Below are 6,000 nucleotides of genomic sequence, written 5' to 3'. Positions count from 1 at the left end.
ACACTATAATTGAATATTGTTCACAAATCTGTCTAAATCTGTGTTAGTGAGCACTTCTCCTTTGTCGAGATAATCCATCCACCTCTTCTTCTTCTTTTTATATTATATTAATAATTTCTATGTTTTATATATTTAGACATTTCCGACATAGCCATGAAAAAAGCACATTGGTATGACAAAAATGAACTGAAACAGTGACAAAAAAAACCAAACATGTTATAATGATCTGCAGCAAGCAAGAGAAAAAAATAAACCATGTGAAAACACTAGCTGTTACATTAGACGTTACATAGGCTCAGAGGATGGGATTTCCAGAGGTTTATCTCTTTGAAAAACACTGTGCCTTTGACGTTAAATTAGCCTATGTGTGAGGAGAAGAAAACAGACAACACAACCTCACCTAACATCAACAGCCTCAAACAAACAGGCATTCAGTCTGAACACCTCATTCTTTGACCCTCTCACCACTAAATCAAAGTGTATTCCACCGTGAGAAGCTTTTATAAGGACACGGGACTTTAACCAGCTTAAGAACAGCCTGGTTATTAAATGTGATTTAGAACTACTGAACAAGAGCCGCTTGTTGTTATTCACGAGTGCTCTCCAAACTGATCCGATCATTTACCTCAATTACACTTGAGCCTCGGCTGAGCTATAGGCAGCACGTCTCAGTTATTAAATCATGCTCGGCTCTCCACCACAAATAAAACTGTTGCATCAGTTGGCACCTCTTAAAAAGTCTTAAAACGTCTGCCAGGCACACATACGTCTTCTCTGTCAATATACAATTTGGAACAAGATGTCTTTCTCTGGATTCCACATGCTCATGTCACAGGCCAAATCTCCTTCTCGGCAGTATCTCAGTTCCTTAGAAGCCTCCTAGATAATGGAATCATGTTGTGAGTGGAAAAGTGCACCATCCTTTTTTCTAAAGATTTTTAGAAAAGAGCTAAAACTGATGGTGAAGCGCAGGTTTCCGTATCTCCTGCAAAGGAGCAGGGTGCTGACCATGGCACCACACAGTCTAACATCACTGGTCTGTGAGAGACCTCCACAGGCCACCCCAATAAAGTCATTCTCCTGCCCTGGGGGTTAAAACAGCACAGCATCAGTGCATGGTTTAATGAGTCCAAGAAAAATATCTGAAAAATACTAGTCAAACAAACAGCCCATGGCTACATGCCGTGTTCCTTTCCCACGTTTGATACATCTACCATTTTTTGCTATTAGCCTGCAGCATATTATATAAATCTCTAAATCCGACAGCAACATGCCACAGCTGTCATCATGGCTGTGCAGAACAAAGAACTTTCGTACCGTATTAGTGCCATAATGGTCTGAACATGAGGAGTGGGAGACATCAGTAGAGTACAACATAAACACTAACTATCACCACAGACGAGCTGCATGACACACGTGGACACACACATGAAGACTAACGCTGCTGCATATGCAGTGAAACACAAAAACAACTAGCCGTGTACACAAACGACCACAGGGGAGGTGAAATGAGCCACCACAAAAGCACTCTGAGGAGAGATTATGGAGTCACTCACAGGAGCCATTTTCACATAGTAAGAGCCGAGGGTCTCTCTTGTGCTTAATGATTTTGCCATTAGAGTAATCCAGTGTCTCATTTCTCCCTCCAGAACAGAATGTCCACTGTGTGATTTTAACATTATAGTCGACCAGCTGTGATTCACAGTCCTGCCATGCATTTGTGCATTTTTAATTGATGCTGTATACTAATTTACATGGTAATGGAGAAATAACATGAAAAAACATGGTTTATACATGGGATGGATTTTAAAAGCTCAAGTTCACTTTTGAGCATCAGAAAATATGAAAAAACACAATGAACTGAAATTGCGAGAATGTGCTTCAAGGGCACTGTGTAAAATGTAGAAAAATAGGTCTGTGAAGATAGTTAGGCTTTTAACTGAGATGTAAAAATAAAAATGCATTTCACAAAATAAATACATTTATGAAGTGTATATGACTTGTTTTCCAACAAAACCATCCTTGGATTTTACATATTATATTATATTATATTATATTATATTATATTATATTATATTATATTATATCGCGATTAATCATTTGACAGCATAATATAATATAATATAATATAATATAATAGTTTGGTACAATAGATATGTTTAGAACAAGAAAGAAATTGCTAATCAGGTAATAAATAATAAACTAGCATTGGTTGGTGACCTATATTTGTTTATTTTAAGCTTTTGTTTCACAAACGATCTTGCATTATCTTGAAGCACTAAATGAGGTTTGCTCTAATTAATGTAAGAGACAGATGGAGCAGTGATCCGGTTTAAACTGGGTTCTGCATACAAAATCTATAAAGGAGGATCTGTTTGTCAAAATGGATAATCAATAAGGCTTCCATCTGTGGGGATTAATAATGAATGACTTACATTAACTTTGCCCCTTTTTGTTCAAGGTTTTTAAAGTACTTCAACGAGTGACTAATTTCCGGTCCCTATTGACGTACAGCAACAAAGACCTGCTTCATGCACTGCTCTCCACATTTCACAGAAATCTAATGCTAAGACCCTGCTTTTACTGAGAACCATTTGAGCACATGAAAAGAGCGAATAAATTTAGATCCAAATCATCCTATGAGGTATTTAATCTACTCCGGTTTGCTCTTCACGCATATCAATGACACGTATAAACAATGCATATTAAAATCACTAAAGGATGCACTTTTTTCTCTCGTTTTAAATCAGATTATTCCACTCAGACGTTTAACACATTAATTCAATATCATACCTGAAAAAAATGTCATTAATTAAGCAAAAGATGCCTTTTTATGACATGACTGTTTGGCATAGGTTAAAGAACCAAAGGCAGAAACATTAATCGTGCTTATCGTATTATTAAGCCTTTTGTTTTCACTTTAGATAAAGCCTCAGACTGTCTATATCAGGAGAATAATATATTCTTGAATATAATATTTTGCATTTGTGAAACAGGACTGCTATTGTTTATTAGTGTAAATTACTTGCTGCTGTCATCATATGGCCGTTTGTTATCCTGGATGTCTGCCCATACTGAAATCAGACCCATCCAGCACCGAATCCCGATGGTATGTGTCATTCTCTCTCACTCCCTCATCCCTTTCTTGTGTTTACTTCTCAGATACAAGCCCTACAGCTCTGAAATGCAGAATGAATAAATGCCGGGGATTCATTGTCATAAAGAGTACACAGAGGCCATACATGGTAACAGAAATGGAGACATAAGTGTCTGTGGAATTACTCAAAGAGACTAAGTGGAGGAGACTGGCAGGAGGTGTCGCACTGGACTTCTGTTACATCATGTGGAGATTTATCGCCAGGAGTATCCAGGTCTTATAATTGCTGCTTTGATATCCATTGCACTGACTGGAGATACATAAAACAAAACATTTTCACCCAAAAGAAAATGTGCTGTAAATGCTGACATACAATTCTTATACAAGTCTTTTATATTGTCACTGTAATAAATGTTTACATTGCCGAAGTGGAACATTTGCAATCCCATTGGACTTCAGTTATTATTTTGGTTGTGTGCTAATATGCACACACAATTTTACTGCAAACACTTTAAAGATGTTGGGAAATAATAGGATAGTTCACACAAAAATTATTTACTCACCTACAGGATGGTGGTCCAGTGTTGCTTTAAACCCCACTTATGTTCAATGAATGCATCTTTATTTTTGATATTGTTAATGAAACAAAAAATTATTGGAGTAAGTGTTGGAAAAAAACATTTTTTTTAAGTGGAAACTGTATCTACTCCTTTTTTGGGGGGCAAAAATTAAAAAAACTCTTCAATATATATACAGGTGCATCTCAATAAATTAGAATGTCGTGGAAAAGTTCATTTATTTTAGTAATTCAACTCAAATTGTGAAACTCGTGTATTAAATAAATTCAATGCACACAGACTGAAGTAGTTTAAGTCACAACACTCTTAAAAATAAAGGTACCTCAATGTCTCAATAGTAGCACCTTATGTTTTATTAAAGAACCTATTATATTTGAATAAAGGATTTTAAGTTTTTTCCCCCATATGGCTTTAAAAACTATTTTTTTTCTTTTGTATAATAAACAACTTTGCTCTTTTTATAAAATGAATTATTATACGAGGACAGTTGTAACACACTTTATGTTTTTTTAAATAAAGAAAATAAATACATTGTCAACATTGAAGACATGTATTTAATTAAATGCATGTATGAGCTGCAATTGTATTGTATTATAAAGTTAATTAAGAATTAAGACCAAAAAACCACGTTATTGACCCCTAAAACACCAGCACATATATAGATTTCTAAAAACCTGTGTGTGTGTGTGTGTGTGTGTGAGAGAGAGAGAGAGAGAGAGAATAAGATTGGTTCTAATGGCATCAGGATGTAGTAATCTTTATTTTAAAGAATTAATTAGCTAGCATGCAAAAAGCAGTAGCATAGTCTTGTTTTGTGGTCCAACAACATTTGTACGCTTCATTAACTAGTATATTACTACAGAACTAATGTCTTAGTTGAGGTTGCATGATATTAATTCAGCAATGGACAATCAATAGGAAATCCCAGTGTGACGCAAGTGAGGAGGTCAGAGAACAGATGCCAAATTAGAGGTGTCAGCCCTTCCTGAACATAACCAGCTAGTGTGTAACACCTTATAAGGGGTATAAAACCGAACACATCACCTTCCACACACATGATCAGCTGCACTGCAAACCTCATCTGCAGATGATAAGACAGAGATGAGATCTATAATGACTATAGCTAATTATAATGAGTGCTCAATGAACTTAAAAGCAAGAGGTCACCATTAAGATGTAATTAACATCCTCCTGGCAGCCATTACAAGCAAAGAAACAATGCTGATTTCCCCCAGGAATCAACAGTGATTCAGTGTGTTACTAAAACGTTTTTTCTCCTTTATTCACTAAAGTTCATTAGAAGCAGACTGTGACAAATCCAACATTGCAATCACAGCTTCTCCCACAAATACTTTTAATGGTTCCCTCAAAACAATTTTTTTTATCAATAACATTCAAATAAAATCACACTGTGCATGTTCTCTTTTTTTCTTGAGATCATTCGAGATGAACTGATCCACAGCTAAAGGTAATGCTCGGTGTATCTCTGGCTGTGGTTTATGGGTGGCATACAGTGATAAGTGGCAAGCTGCACTAATATGGAGTGAGAGATTTATTGGAAACCAACTGCGGCTCATTAGAGGAGAACCCTTCTCCAGAGCTCTATTTGAAGTCTTTAACTTAGTTTACCAGTCCATGACACCTCGCCAAGATACTTGCTGCCATGTAGCCTGCCTATTTTCTGAGCATAATACTTGAGCTAAGTGAGGACAGTCAGTAGTGTGATTTAACTACAGCCCTATGTTTATACTGGTCGAAAGTTTGAAATAATTACGATTATTAATATTGTTGAAACAAGTCTCTTATGCTCACCAAAGCTGCAATTATTTAATCAAAAATACAGTAAAAACAGTAATATTGTGAAGTAATTTTTCTACCAAATATGAAGTATTATAGATAGTACTATTAAGCAGCAACAACTTTGTTTTCAACAATGAGAACAATTATTATTAATAACTGAGTATCAATGATAACTAAGCACCAAATCAGCATATTAGAATGATTTCTGAAGGATCATGTGACACTGAAGACTGGAGTCACTTAAGAAAACAAAGTTAGGAAATATAATTAATTAAAACACTCACGGTGCAGCAGGCTTCCGGTATATCACGTAGAACGTCCGCGTTTAGAAGAAAGGTGATTATTCTTGTCAGTAACAAAATACATTTATATAAAACAGAAATTTTAATTGTTTGAAGGATAGTAAACTATATTAATTTATGGGTTAACAGTAGTAGGCCTACAAATAACATGCTATAGTAATTTTTAAAAGTGAAAGAAAATGATGATCGATACAATAAAGTAATTCAGGCTGTTTAAAAAGAA

At 35.5% G+C, this 6,000-nt stretch overlaps 1 protein-coding gene across 1 annotated transcript in view; it reads left to right on the top strand.

The window, feature by feature from the left end:
• LOC107602576 (beta-2 adrenergic receptor-like) overlaps positions 1-3,229 on the top strand; it is an 8,809-nt gene extending 5,580 nt beyond the window's left edge. Inside the window, exon 3 of the transcript XR_001611052.1 lies at positions 3,163-3,229. The gene's annotated coding sequence lies outside the window, so the exon portion shown is untranslated. The remainder of the gene's footprint in view (positions 1-3,162) is intronic.
• Positions 3,230-6,000: the final 2,771 nt, after the last annotated feature.

Source organism: Sinocyclocheilus grahami, unplaced genomic scaffold (assembly GCF_001515645.1).
Source record: "Sinocyclocheilus grahami isolate Dianchi unplaced genomic scaffold, SAMN03320097.WGS_v1.1 scaffold330.1, whole genome shotgun sequence".
In the NCBI taxonomy this organism is placed as follows: domain Eukaryota; kingdom Metazoa; phylum Chordata; class Actinopteri; order Cypriniformes; family Cyprinidae; genus Sinocyclocheilus; species Sinocyclocheilus grahami.
This window is presented reverse-complemented; position numbering and strand designations above follow the sequence as displayed.